Raw genomic sequence first — 15,755 nt, 5'->3', positions numbered from 1 at the left:
GTTGTGGTGTCACAAGCCACCTTCCGCTTCAAACTCGAAAATGCAAGATATGATCGAATTAGTAGGATGTAAGTTTTTCTTTATTATTAATTAGAATTTATTTGTAATTTTATAATTATTTGAAAATTATATATATAAATTATCAATGCAAGTATTTATTTGATATTTTTATTCCCATCCCAATGCGAATGGCCAGCGTTTTTACCAGCTACTTTATTTGCCACTGACTGTGCATGGGAATGGGTGGCAGATACCCTATTATTAATTTTTTTTTTGTTGCAATTGATGCAGGATTACTAAAACTTTATTCAACTTGTTATCTTAGGCCAGTGACAAACTTCTAAAATAAAATTATGAGTGCCGGGTTTCTTGAAATAGCTAGCAACTGAATTGGAATCCGGTCGGCCTGGTTCTAGATCTAAACAGATTTTAATTTCTGATTGCAAAGAACAAGTGTTTCAAAGATAAAGTTGGACATGAGTCCATGTTTATTATTGCTGCAGTTAATTGTAAAACAAGAGAGCAAATACATGTGTTGAGAGTAGGAGGGAAATGAAGTTAATTGGAGAAACACACAAACACACACCGCGCTTGATAGCGAAATTCACAATTTGAAATATTCAAGTCCAGTGATCCCATCAAGACCTTTCATGTAGACTAGAGAAGCATAATCTCTTACAGTAGTTTCTTTGTATATTGGAGGATTATCTTTAGACAGCAACAGCTTGATAGGTCCATAGAGTCTGGAGGATGAGGATGTCCCTTCCTCGAAATGGGTTCCGAAGAAACAAGCAACTGAGATTCTTGGTCCAACATTTTTTGCTATTACCGGTGATATACGCTTTTGAACTTATCATTGCTCATTATCTGCTCAAAAACACATGAAAGGTAATCAGACGATTTTCATTGTTTTTATGTGTATAATTAAAATTAAATTTCAATAACAATATATGATTGAATAGAAACGCAAAATTCATTAGATCTTAAGAATTTATTATAGTAAAGAAGAGTTGCCTGTAATAGATCCGCCAAATTCACTACTACAGCTCCAGGAACTGAGGTAACATCAACCCATTCATCTTCATGCAGGACTGGAAGGCCACCCATTTGATCTCGCAAAAGAATTGTAAGGAACCCACTATCGGTACACTTGTTAATGCCCAAAGTCAAGTCTGGTTCAGGGCATGCAGGGTAATGGTGACCGACGAGAAAAATTCAATATCTTTCAGGTGATTGGGATCAAGCCCAAGACCTTCCGACAGTAATTCGAATAATGTCAACCCCAAATTCATTGCTTTGTTCAAGTAATCGATAGTTATATCTCTGTTAATCAATTACAATATTAACAAATCAATAAAATTTTTACTAAATTGTGTTAATGAGCATCAGAAAATCCAAATTGGTGCAGAGAAAAAAGAGGTTGTTGATAACATACCTACACACAGCAGGCAATTCTTCAGGATTGGGTGGATTAGGAGCCATCGCACAATATAACGAGTCCCTCCAACTAGCTGCCTTTGATTGGTGGAGATCAAAGTTGGAATTATAGCTGACCTTTCTCTTTCATCTCGTTAAAAGAACTGTTTTTTGACCTCAATGTCTTGCTCATGAAATTGACGTATCCTGTCAACCATTCCATCCAAAACATCTGCAGGAATTCCATGATTGATCAATTGAAAGAAACCCCATTTCTGGCAGGCTTCTACAAGTTGATCTATTATCTGCCTGCGCAGGTTTGCATCGATATGGACACCTGATAGTGCATGTGCACTGCAACCAATGTGTTAATTGCAAGTGTGATAACTTAATTCATGTATATATACTTTATTCTTAATAAAAGGCTGCTTTATTTTTAATATTTAATTAAATTTTAATGAATATTAATTAATAAAGATAAAGTTCATGGAACTTATATGCATAGTAATGGAAATTATAATGTTGTTATAATTATGAGATTCTGACTGCATTATAGCATTGTTTCAAAAATGTTCCTGGTCAATATTCTATCAAGATCGGACATTGATATAACTGTTGAGACCAGTACACATTGCATTCTTTGAAAGAATAAATTGCAGATAATTCTCCATGCAACGTGTACTGGTCTCAACAGTTATATCAATGTCCGATCTTGATATAACATTGATCAGGAACATTTTTGAAGTAATGCTATAATGCAGTCAGAATCTCATAATTATAACAACATTATAATTTCTACTGCTATGCATATAAGTCCCATGGACTTTATCTTTATTAATTAATATTCATTAAAATTAAATTAAACATTAAAGATAAAGCAGTCTTTTATTAAGAATAAAGTATATATACATGAATTAAGTGATCACACTTGCAATTAACACATTAGTTGCAGTGCACATACACTAACAATATCCCACTTGCACTAAAGCTAATCACCCATGTATCCAATACCATAACCCGACAGGTGGTGATCGTGTCTTTGCTAGGACAATGCCTTAGTAAGAGGATCTGCAAGATTTTCTTCAGTGTGGACCTTTTCTATCATTGCATCTTTTCGTTCAATGATCTCTCTGATCAAATGGAATCTCCTAAGTACATGTTTGGATCGCTGATGAGACCTTGGTTCCTTAGCCTATGTTATGGCTCCATTGTTATCACAGTACAGAGTTACTGGATCAACAATGCTAGGAACCCCACCAAGTTCAGTGATGAGCTTTTTGATCCAAACAGCCTCTTTTCTTTGCCTCGGATGCGTAAATGTACTCGGCTTGTAGAATCTGCTGTAGTTTCCTGTTTGGAACTTTTCCAACTCACAACACGACCATTAAGTATGAAAATATAACCATACTAGGATTTGCTATCATCTTTGTCATATTGAAAGCTAGCATCAGAATACCCTTGAACTACCAGTTCACCATCTCCATAGACCAGAAACATATCTTTAGTCCTTCTCAAGTACTTAAGAATGTTCTTTACTGCTGTCCAGTGATATTCACCTGGATTAGCTTGGTATCTACTAGTTATGCTTAAAGCATAAGATACATCTGGTCTTGTACATAGCATCGCATACATGATAGATCCAATAGCTAAGGCATAAGGGATCCTATCCATTTTCTCTTTCTCAATCTATGTCTTAGGACACATATCTTTGGAAAGAAAAATACCATGCGATATAGGCAAGAATCCTCGTTTTGATTCTTCCATGTTAAAACGTTTTAACACTTTGTCTATGTACACAAATTGTGAGAGACCAAGGAGCCTTCTGGATCTATCTCTATAGATTTTAATTCCCAAAATATAGGCTGCCTCTCCTAAATCCTTCATGGAGAATTTCTTGGATAACCATATCTTTACAGATTGGAGTAATGGCACATCATTTCCTATTAATAATATGTCATCTACATATAAAATAAGGAAAATGATTCCACTCCCACTAACCTTTTTGTAAACACAAGGTTCATCCACATTTTTAATGAAGTCAAACTCTTTGACTGTTTCATCAAAATGGATGTTCCAACTTCGTGAAGCTTGCTTTAGTCCATAAATGGACTTTTGAAGCTTGCATACTTTGTTAGGAAATTCTTTGGATTCAAACCCCTCAGGTTGTGTCATTTACACATCCTCTTGCAAATTCCCATTTAGGAATGTGGTTTTGACATCCATTTGCCAAATTTCATAATCATGGTATACAGCTATAGCAAGCAAAATCCTTATAGATTTTAGCATGGCTACTGGAGAGAAGGTTTCATCAAAGTCAATGCCTTCCCTTTGCCTATAACCTTTAGCAACCAGCCTGGCTTTATATGTTTGTACATTGCCATCCATGTCAGTCTTTCTCTTAAAGACACACTTACACCCAATGGGTTTTATCCCTTCAGGTGGTTCAACCAAAGTCCATACTTGGTTAGTATACATGGAATCCATCTCAGATTTCATGGCTTCAAGCCATTTCACGGTGTCAATGTCACACATTGCTTCCTGAAAGTTAGTAGGCTCTTCTGGTAAGAATGACATGTCATTATTAGCTTCTATTAAAATATCCAATCTTGTAGGAGCATGACGTATTCTACTAGACTTTCGAAGTTCCTGTGTTACTTGAGTTTCAGGCTGTGCATCTGATGCTACAGTCTCACTCATCGGTTCCATTTGGATGGTAATTTGTGATTCTTGAATTTCTTCAAGATCTACTTTACTCCCACTGCTACCTTTGAGAACAAATTCCCTTTCAAGAAAGGTAGCATGTCTTGAGACAAACACTTTTTGCTCAGTTGGATGGTAGAAATAATATCCAATTGTTTGTTTTGGATATCCCACAAATTTGCATTTATCTGATTTAGAACCTAGCTTATTAGAAATTTGACGCTTCACATAAGCATCACATCCTTTGTGACAGTGAAGGTCTCTTGCCCATCCATATCTCATATGGTGTCTTTTCAATAGATTTGGATGGAACTCTATTCAGAAGGTATGCAGCAGTTTGTAGGGCATAGCCCCAAAAAGAAACTGGAAGGTCAACATTACTCATCAGGGATCGCGCCATATCTAATAGGGTTCGGTTCCTTCTTTCAGAGAAACCATTGTATTGTGGCATTCTAGGAGGTGTCAACTAGTGAAGAATCCCATTCTCCTTTAAATATTCTTGAAACTCCTGACTTAAGTATTCTCCACCTCGATCAGATCGGAGTGTTTTAATACTCTTTCCAGTTTGTTTCTCCACTTCACTTCTGAATTCTTTGAACCTTTCAAAAGATTTAGATTTTTATTTAATTAGATATACATGCCCATATCTAGAATGGCCATCAGTAAATGTAATGAAATATGAGTACCCTCCTATAGCATGGGTAGTCATTGGCCCATATACATCTGAATGTATTATGCCCAATAATTCAGTAGATCTTTCACTCTTTCCAGTAAATGGTGATTTGGTCATTTTTCCCATTAAGCAAGCTTCACATGTTTCATATGATTCATAATCAAAAGGATCAAAATATCCTTCCTTATGTAACTTTGTGATTCTTGTTTCATTTATATGACCTAATCTACAATGCCATAGATAGGATGGATTTTGATTATCTGATTTTAATTTCTTGCTATTTATGCTAAGAACAGGCCTTTCAAGATCAAGTATATACAAACCATTTGCATAAACACCAGATCCATAGAAAATATCATTATTATAAAGGGAACAACATTTGCCTTAAATAATAAAATTTTAATTATCACCATTCCATACTTAATTAAAGTTGATGTTGTTTAATTGGGAATTAATGCTTCCTAACAGTGGTATCAGAGCCATTTTAATTAATTGTGGAATGTTTTGTTATTGGTGGTGTTAGTTTGAGTATTAAATTCATGTGATTATATATTGTTTCTCCCAAAAAAATTTTTTTCTTTCCTCTGCTCAAATTTGGATCTGAAAATTTTGAAGATTTGGTTTTGTTTCTTATAGATTTTAATCTGTAAAAATTAATTTTAATCAAAGTAATTTTGAAATTTTCCTCATAAAATTAAAAAAGGAAAATCTGAAATTTTTTTTTTTTCTGTTTTTGAAACCCATTTGAGGGTCTTCCAAATCGAGCAAGGAAGCTCGTTTGCTGAAGATTAGCTGCGCCAAAGGACCATCCAGAATGCATGTTGGAAGTCCGATGGTCTTCCTGGTGGCGATGCGTCGTCCAGCCACCTTAAATGCAACAGATTTATGGCTGTCAAAGCCATGCGAAGCTGTTGGTTGTGTGACAGGAGAATGGCAGCTTGATGCTGCTGGCTGCTGGTTCTGGCAGTGTCAACAACACTCCTGCGACCGGAAACAGCCATGGAGATGGCTGCTGAACCTGCTGCACTTGGTGGTTTCAAGTGTGAGCTGCTAGTTTTTTGGAAAACCAGACTGGACGAGGAAGAAGAAAGGGGCAGTCTGCTGCCCCTCTGTTTCATGATATTTACAGTTTTGCCACTGTGTAATACTGCCATTAATTTTGCTTGTAATTGCAAAATTGCCACTGCTATTTATTTACAAAATTGCCACCGGTAGCCGTGAATATGTTCTTGTTTTGGCAGAATTTGCAATTATGCCATTATGATTTCCTTATTCCAGTTTTGCCCTTGAATTTCCTATTGACTAAAATTAATAATTACATAATATTATTTTATTAAAATTAATTCTACTTTTGGTTTTTAAATAAATAAAATTGTGATTTTATTTTAGTTCAATTGGAAGATAAATTAAAATTGTTTAATTTAATATTAATTTTGAAAATTAGTTTCTAAAATTAATTTAGGGCAGTTGAAATAAAGGAATTTATTGAATTAAATTGTTTAATTCAATATCAATTTTGGAAATGTGTTTTCTAAAATTGATGGCAAATTGTGGAGCATCTAAAATTGTTTTAGATTTTAATTATCTAATTAAATTAGATATTGAATTAAATTGTTTAATTCTCATATATATAATATTAGAAAATTGTTTCTAAATTATATATTGCATAGGGTAGTATAAAATTTGATTTAATTGTTTTGTTAAATTAATAGGTATTTAATTGTGATTAAATTACTTATTAATTAAAGGAAATTGTTTCCAAGACAATTAAATAGAATTATTCAGTGGGAGGAACATTATATATTTTGATTTAATATTTCCAATTGTTAGAAATATTATTTTAATTACACATAAAACCAACAACAACAATGAGGATGATTAAATTTATTTTTGCATTTTAATTTGATTATAATGCATGATGGATGGTTATGGTCTAAAGACCAATGTGATTGCTCTTTATATGGTTGAATGTGTGTATATTCATAAACAGGGACTATGTTCCCTGCCTTTTCTTATATTCTGTGTCGTAAATTCTTTTCTCATCTTACTCCCCTCGAATGTAACTTGAGGTTTCTATTTCTGAAATATGTAAATGTTATATAGTTTTAGAAAGAGTAGATAAAAAAATTATTTGTGAATGTAAGCAGAAAGAGGAGCTGATGAATATACTTCAAGGAGCTGCTAAGAAGACTTACGAAGTCCTACAATGCTACTACCTAGGTTTTTGACCCTATAATTCTCTCAAATGGCTCGAGAGAATTATTTAGTAAAGTCCATAATCATCCAATTAGAAATGCATGCTAGGGGTGTATGTTATATATATGTGATGTATGATATTGCTAGCATGTTAATTAATGAGACCTATAAATTGGCATAGACCTAAAATCCCTCATTCAAATATTTAGTACATGTTATGAACATGATGCCTTCCATTGTTATAGTATAAACCTGAGTTCTATATTAAAGTTAACTTGTTGAGCACACTCAAGGTTGCTTTTCTCTCGAACATGTTTATGGCTATGAAATATTGGATATTTCTGAACAATGGGTTTTACTTAACTAATTTACATGATTTGGATGAGCACACTCATGATCATGTAGAATCAGAGGCATAGTTAGGAGAAACATAAAATTATGTTTAGATAAATAGTTGTCACCTAACTGATCTAGGAGTCACATAGAGATGTGATTGATAAATAGTTATCTACCTAATTTAATTTTATTTTGATTTGTTGAGCACTCTCAAGGTCAAATAAAATTAAATGGGGTCCTAGCCCACTAAGGAAATTAATGCGTTAAATTTTCCGAATTAATGGTGAGGGCTATTAATTTGAGTAAAATAGTGGGAGACCAAATAGAAATTAAAGACCTTATATTAATTTGGTTAATGAAAATTATATACAATGAAATTAATACAATTTTATCTTTGCATTTATAGATCACTAATATCACCATGAGTAACAACCATTCCCTACGTAGAATACTGGATGCTAATAAGTTGACTGGACCAAATTTCTTGGACTGGTACAGAAACTTGAGAATTGTTCTCAAGCAAGAAAAGAGGCTATATGTCCTTGAACATGCCAAACCGAGTATTCCTCCTGTTGATGCTCCTGAAGAGGTGCTAAGTGCGTTCATTCGTCATACAGATGATGATGAGCAAGCCATATGTGTGATGTTGGCTAGCATGTCTCCTGAACTTCAAAGGCAGCATGAGAATATGGATTCTCGAACTATCATTTTGCATCTCAAGGAGTTGTTTGATTCAAAATGCAGGAATGAGAGGTATGAGGTATAAAGGGCATTGTTCCACTGTAAGATGACAGAAGGATCTTCAGTGAATGTTCATGTTCTGAAGATGATTGGCTATATTGAAAAATTAGGCCAATTGGGTTTCATCATGGATCATGAGTTAAGTATTGACTTGGTCTTACAGTCTCTAACTCCTAGCTTCTCACAGTTCATAATGAACTTCAACATGAATCAGTTAGAAACTACATTGCCTGGACTGTTAGGGATGCTAACTACTGCTGAAGGGGAACTTAAGAAGAATAAGTCCCCTGTTCTTATGGTTCAATCCTCTAAGACCAAATCCAAGGTCCAAGAAGAAGAACAATAAGAAGAAAGGGACTTTCCCTAAAGCACTTAAGCCTACTGAGGCATTAAAAAGGACAAAGGTACTTGCCATCACTGTGGCAAAGAAGGTCACTGGAGGAGGAACTGTGCTGATTATCTTGCTGCACTAAAGGAGAAGAAGCTTAATGAAGCTTCTACTTTAGGTATGTTTATGATTGAGATAAATTTATCTATGTCAAATTCATGTTCTTGGGTATTAGATACCAGATGTGGATCTCATATTTGTAATAATATGCAGGATCTAAGAAGACCTAGAACTTTACAGAAAGGTGAAATGGACCTACGGGTTGGAAATGGAGCAAAGGTTGCTGCTTTAGCCGTAGGAACATGTATTTTGTCTCTGCCTATGGGCCTTTTGCTTGAACTTGATAACTGTTATTTTGTTCCAGTACTAACTAGAAATGTCATATCTGTATCTTGCCTAGCACTGAATGGTTTTAAATTTATTATTAAAGGCAAATGTTGTTCCTTTTATAATAATGATATTTTCTATGGATCTGGTGTTTATGCAAATGGTTTGTATATACATGATCTTGAAAGGCCTGTTCTTAGCATAAATAGCAAGAAATTAAAATCAGATAATCAAAATCCATCCTATCTATGGCATTGTAGATTAGGTCTTATAAATGAAACAAGAATCACAAAGTTACATAAGGAAGGATATTTTGATCCTTTTGATTATGAATCATATGAAACATGTGAAGCTTGCTTAATGGGAAAAATGACCAAATCACCCTTTACTGGAAAGAGTGAAAGATCTACTGAATTATTGGGCATAATACATTCAGATGTATGTGGGCCAATGACTACCCATGCTATAGGAGGGTACTCATATTTCATTTCATTTACTGATGACCATTCTAGATATGGGCATGTATATCTAATTAAATAAAAATCTAAATCTTTTGAAAGGTTCAAAGAATTCAGAAGTGAAGTGGAGAAACAAACTGGAAAGAGTATTAAAACACTCCGATCTGATCGAGGTGGAGAATACTTAGTCAGGAGTTTCAAGATTATTTAAAGGAGAATGGGATTCTTCACTAGTTGACACCTCCTGGAATGCCACAACACAATGGTTTTTCTGAAAGAAGGAACTGAACCCTATTAGATATGGTGCGATCCCTGATGAGTAATGTTGACTTTCCAGTTTCTTTTTGGGGCTATGCCCTACAAACTGCTGCATACCTTCTGAATAGAGTTCCATCCAAATCTATTAAAAAGACACCATATGAGATATGGATGGGCAAGAGACCTTCACTGTCACATATAAAGATTTGGGGATGTGATGCTTATGTGAAGCGTCAAATTTCTAATAAGCTAGGTTCTAAATCAGATAAATGCAAATTTGTGGGATATCCAAAACAAACAATTGGATATTATTTCTACCATCCAACTGAGCAAAAAGCGTTTGTCTCAAGACATGCTACCTTTCTTGAAAGGGAATTTGTTCTCAAAGGTAGCAGTGGGAGTAAAGTAGATCTTGAAGAAATTCAAGAACCACAAATTACCATCCAAATGGAACCGATGAGTGAGACTGTAGCATCAGATGCACAGCCTGAAACTCAAGTAACACAGGAACTTCAAAAGTCTAGTAGAATACATCATGCTCCTACAAGATTGGATCTGTTAATAGAAGCTGATAATGACATGTCATTCTTACCAAAAGAGCCTACTAACTTTCAGGAAGCAATGTCTGACATTGACTCAGTGAAATGGCTTGAAGCCATGAAATCTGAGATGGATTCCATGTACACTAACCAAGTATGGACTTTAGTTGAACCACCTGAAGGGATAAAACCCAATTGGGTGCAAGTGGGTCTTTAAGAGAAAGACTGACATGGATGGCAATGTACAAACATATAAAGCTAGGCTGGTTGCTAAAGGTTACAGGCAAAGGCAAGGCATTGACTTTGATGAAACCTTCTCGCCAGTAGCCATGCTAAAATCTATACGGATTTTGCTTGCTATAGCTGCATACCATGATTATGAAATTTGGCAAATGGATGTCAAAACCGCATTCCTAAATGGGAATTTGCAAGAGGATGTGTACATGACACAACCTGAGGGGTTTGAATCCAAAGAATTTCCTAACAAAGTATGCAAGCTTCAAAAGTCCATTTATAGACTAAAGCAAGCTTCACAAAGTTAGAACATCTGTTTTGATGAAACAGTCAAAGAGTTTGACTTTATTAAAAATATGGATGAACCTTGTGTTTACAAGAAGGTTAGTGGGAGTGGAATCATTTTCCTTATTTTATATGTAAATGACATATTATTAATAGGAAATGATGTGCCATTACTCCAATCTATAAAGATATGGTTATCCAAGAAATTCTCCATGAAGGATTTGGGAGAGGCAACCTATATTTTGGGAATTAAAATCTATAGAGATAGATCCAGAAGGCTCCTTGGTCTCTCACAATCTGTGTACATAGACAAAATGTTAAAACGGTTTAACATGGAAGAATCAAAACGAGGATTCTTGCCTATATCGCATGGTATTTCTCTTTCTAAAGATATGTGTCCTAAGACACAGGTTGAGAAAGAGAAAATGGATAGGATCCCTTATGCCTCAGCTATTGGATCTATCATGTATGCGATGCTATGCACAAGACAAGATGTATCTTATGCTTTAAGCATAACTAGTAGATACCAAGCTAATCCAAGTGAACGTCACTGGACAGCAGTAAAGAACATTCTTAAGTACTTGAGAAGGACTAAAGATATGTTTCTGGTCTATGGAGATGGTGAACTGGTAGTTCAAGTGTATTTTGATGCCAGCTTTCAATCTGACAAAGATGATAGCAAATCCCAGTCTGGTTATATTTTCATACTTAATGGTGGTGCTGTGAGTTGGAAAAATTCCAAATAGGAAACTATAGCAGATTCTACAACTGAAGCTGAGTACATCTCTGCATCTGAGGCAGCAAAAGAGGCTGTTTGGATCAAAAAGTTCATCACTGAACTTGGTGTGGTTCCTAGCATTGTTGATCCAGTAACTCTGTACTGTGATAATAATGGAGCCATAGCACAGGCTAAGGAACCAAGGTCTCATCAGCGATCCAAACATGTACTTAGGAGATTCCATTTGATCAGAGAGATCATTGAGCGAAAAGATGCAATGATAGAAAAGGTCCACACTGAAGAAAATCTTGCAGATCCTCTTACTAAGGCATTGTCCCAGCAAAAACAAGATCACCACCTGCAGGGTTATGGTATTAGATACATGGTGATTGGCTTTAGTGCAAGTGGGAGATTGTTAGTGTATGTGCACTGCAACCAATGTGTTAATTGCAAGTGTGATCACTTAATTCATGTATATATACTTTATTCTTAATAAAAGGCTGCTTTATCTTTAATGTTTAATTTAATTTTAATGAATATTAATTAATAAAGATAAAGTCCATGGGACTTATATGCATAGCAGTGGAAATTATAATGTTGTTATAATTATGAGATTCTGACTGCATTATAGCATTGTTTCAAAAATGTTCCTGGTCAATGTTATATAAGGATCGGACATTGATATAACTGTTGAGACCAGTACACATTGCATTCTTTCCATTATGAAAGGAAGCAACAGTTCTCATTAAGCTGAGATATGTGAGATACCTAGAACCAATGTGTAAGTGCTTGTGGTGACAAGTTTACTGAACTGACTCGCACAAGGATTCCATATGGAAGTTTACCTGTATCTATGGAAAGACTCACGTGATAGTCATGTAAATGATCATTAGACTTGAGACATTAAGTTATCTTATATAGGAATTACTATATTTTGATACTGCTCACACGTCATTCTATATAAAGATAATGAATGTGGCAGCTGTTGGATATAGTATGAACTATGTGGAGATATTTAATTGTCAAGATAGAATTCATCATCTTAGGTAATTAAGGAAAATATTTCAATTATTCTTGGTCAGTATGGATTGTTAAATTCTTGCGCAAGGTAAAATGAGATTGAGATCTTATTTAATTAATCAATCATACTGGAAGGACATAAATGATTTATATATAGTAGACACATTCCATGCATCAATGTATAAATCGAAATATTATGATGAAGGGATATTAATTACACTGACAGACTGATCACAGAAAGGTTAGTCAAACCACTTTGACAAGTTCTAATATTTTGGTGGTCGTTACACATTGCTAGATGTCAATAATAATCTACAAATATAATTAATCAATTGTGAATTGATGATTAAATTAAAGTAATAATTTTATTTAATTATATTTATTGCCAACATATTAGGAACCTAATGGGTCACACACATAAAGAATGTAAGTGAGGAATTAAATTGAATTATCAAGTTGGACTTGATAAAAATAATTCTAGAGACTTAAGGACTGAAGTGTAAATTTTATTAAACTGCTTAATGTCCTAATAATTGAGTGTAGACTTAATTTAAAGTTTCTAGAATTATAGGAATTAATTGTGTGAATTATAATTCCTATAGAGGTCAATTTATAATTAGTAAATTTAAAGGGTTAAATTATAATTATAAAATGTTATTCCCTATAAATAGGGAAGCTTGTCTTCCATTCAAAGGTGAAGAAAGAAAAAGAAAGGAACTAGCACTCAAAACTCTCAATATTCTCTAAGAGTGTCTTGGAGAATTTCCTCACAACCGGTCTGTGTGGATACCATCAGAGGCCGGACATCTGGACAGTTGGTTGTTTGCTACAACCCGGCTCGGTGGTCAGAAAATTTCTCAATCTGTTTGAGGTAATTTGCTAAATAATAAAATTTTAATTATCATCATTCCATAATTAAAGTTGATCTTGTTTAATTGAGAATTAATGCTTCCTAACAACACCTTCCAAGTCTATAATTGGTATGCCATGCTTGTTGTTACCTACACATGGCTTGTCATTGATCTTGGACTAATAGTGGATGAATATCCTTGGGATCTTGGTGACTCCAGCATCTATCAGACCCTTTACGCCAATTTAATTCACTTTTTCTATCATAATGGGATTCAATTTCTACTTCAAATTTGTCTAAACTTGTAGCCATCTTTCTTTCATATTCTGCAAATGAATATAAATTGTAGACATGAGTGTGTGTGGAGGATAAGTACTGTTACATAAATTAGAGGCCTTCATTAGAGAAGATGAAGTCAAAAAACAAAAGAACAAGAAACCTCAACAATTTCTTTTTGTCAGCTGGATTAAAATTCAAAAGGTACAGACAACTTGTCTGGCATCCTGTAATTCAATTATTTGAACAAGTGCGATTGGAAACTGGTCACCAATAGTTTAGCGGCGCCATAACTCATAATCAAGTGAAATAATTTTAGGCTAAATTTTTAATTAATTATTTTTTTATACATAAATAATAATGTAATAAGGAGCAACTACTATTGTGTACACAGTGGGAGGGGACACAAGAGATTTTCCTATCTCAGTTAGATTACATCAAGGTTCAGCTGTAAGCCCTTAGCTTTTTACATTAGTTTTAGATGAATTGACGAAATATATACAAAAGAGTATCCCTTGGTACATGATATTTGCCAATGATATAGTTCTGATAGATGCGAGAATGAGTCAATAGAAAGCTAGAGCTTTGGAGAATTACTCTAGAATCAAAGGGCTTTAAGTTAAGTAGAACAAAGACTGAACACATGCATTGCAAGTTTAGTGAAAGCTGAACTAGTGATAGGGAAGGAGTTAGTTTGGATGAAGTGGCACTGTCCCAAAGTAATCACTTTAAATATCTTGGCTCAGTCCTTCAAGTAGATGGGGGATGTGAGGAGGATGTTAGTCATAGGATTAAAGCCAGTTGGTTGAAGTGGAGATGTGCCACGGGAGTTTTATGTGATCGCAAGATTCCCAATAAGTTGAAAGGAAAATTTTACCGTACAGTCATACGTCCGGCCATGTTATATGGTAGTGAGTGTTGGGCACTGAAGGGGTCGTATGCGTCTAAGATAAGAGTTGCAGAGATGATAATGTTAAGGTGGATGAGTGGCCATACTAGACTAAATAAAGTCCGTAATGAGAGTATTAGATAAAAGGTAGGAGTGGTACCAATTAAGGATAAGTTGAGAGAAGGGAGATTGAGGTGATTTGGTCATGTGAAGCGTAGACATACGGAGGCTCCAGTTAGACAAGTAGAGCACATTAAGTTAGAAGATAGAAAGAAAAGAAAAAGGCAGACCTAAATTGACTTAAAGAGGAGTAGTACAACATGACCTACAAACATTACACATTTCCGAGATTTTAACTCAAAATTGGTTAGAGTGGAAAAAGAGAATTCATATAGCTGACTCCAAATTTTTGAAATAAAGCTTAGTTGAGTTGAATATACTTAAATAATAATGTGTAATATGTGTTACATTAATATTTCAATTTTATAATTTTATTTTGAGAGGCCAAGAAATCTATAAAAAAAAAAAACTATTGATTTTCTACTATATAAATGCAGTTGTAAATTTGAGAGGGTTAGAAGGGCTTCCGGCGCCTTGCTCTATCTTCCTCTGCCCCGGCCTCCTACACAAAGACAAATATTTTTTTTTTAATAGGCAAAGATAAATATTGGAACAAATCAACTATTACCAAATTATATTTTAAGGATGCCGTTAGCCTATTAAGTCAATCTAGATGGTCGATACCAGGAAATCCTCCTCAGCAGTATAAGACAATCGCCTGCTCACCGAAAGCTACTATCTTTTATATCAACCCAGTTAGATGATAGACCTTAAAAGTAACAAATCATCATTATCGATTGCCGTTGGCAGAGGACAGAATGAATATTAAATTTATAACCGTGATTGACCATTCATTTAATCACATAACTTTATAAAATGTTTACATCTATAGTTGCATAATAAGTTTTATGTATACATACTCGTTCAAAGAAATACCTAATAGTTGTACTAGTCTTGTATGCACCGCAAGCAGTAGACTTACACGTAGGCACAGTTTATTTAAGGGATTACTTCATAAAGCTTATGTTTGTAGCCAATTTCACAACTTGAAAGCCTCTAAAGCAGATATCCCATCAAGTCCTTTCGATTATTAAAAACACAAAATAAAAATACAATGAACTTTTTACTATTTCATGATATAATTAATATTATTAAATTTTCAAAGTTATAATAATTAATTGTATATATATATTAATTTCTAAATTAAAAAATATATTAATTGATTAATCAAAACATAAAAAAAATTTAAAAAAAAACTCTAAAATTATTTTTGAAAAAATAGTTATACTAAACAAAGAACAATCATCGATGTCTTTGACACCAAAAGGTCCATATGTTTTTGCATCAGCTATAAATTTAATTGAAGCCACTCCCCATCGATTAGAAATATA

At 34.2% G+C, this 15,755-nt stretch overlaps 1 long non-coding RNA gene and 1 pseudogene across 1 annotated transcript; both read right to left on the bottom strand.

The window, feature by feature from the left end:
• Nucleotides 1-518: 518 nt before the first annotated feature.
• Nucleotides 519-13,451, bottom strand: LOC131179151 (1-aminocyclopropane-1-carboxylate oxidase homolog 1-like; annotated as a pseudogene).
• Nucleotides 13,452-14,577: 1,126 nt separating this feature from the next.
• Nucleotides 14,578-15,445, bottom strand: LOC131179152 (uncharacterized). The gene is made up of 2 exons (XR_009148136.1): nucleotides 15,301-15,445; nucleotides 14,578-14,926 (listed from the first exon to the last, which is right to left on the bottom strand). It is a non-coding gene; the product is annotated as an uncharacterized LOC131179152 (long non-coding RNA).
• Nucleotides 15,446-15,755: the final 310 nt, after the last annotated feature.

Source organism: Hevea brasiliensis, chromosome 4 (genome assembly GCF_030052815.1).
Source record: "Hevea brasiliensis isolate MT/VB/25A 57/8 chromosome 4, ASM3005281v1, whole genome shotgun sequence".
In the NCBI taxonomy this organism is placed as follows: Eukaryota; Viridiplantae; Streptophyta; class Magnoliopsida; order Malpighiales; family Euphorbiaceae; genus Hevea; species Hevea brasiliensis.
This window is presented reverse-complemented; position numbering and strand designations above follow the sequence as displayed.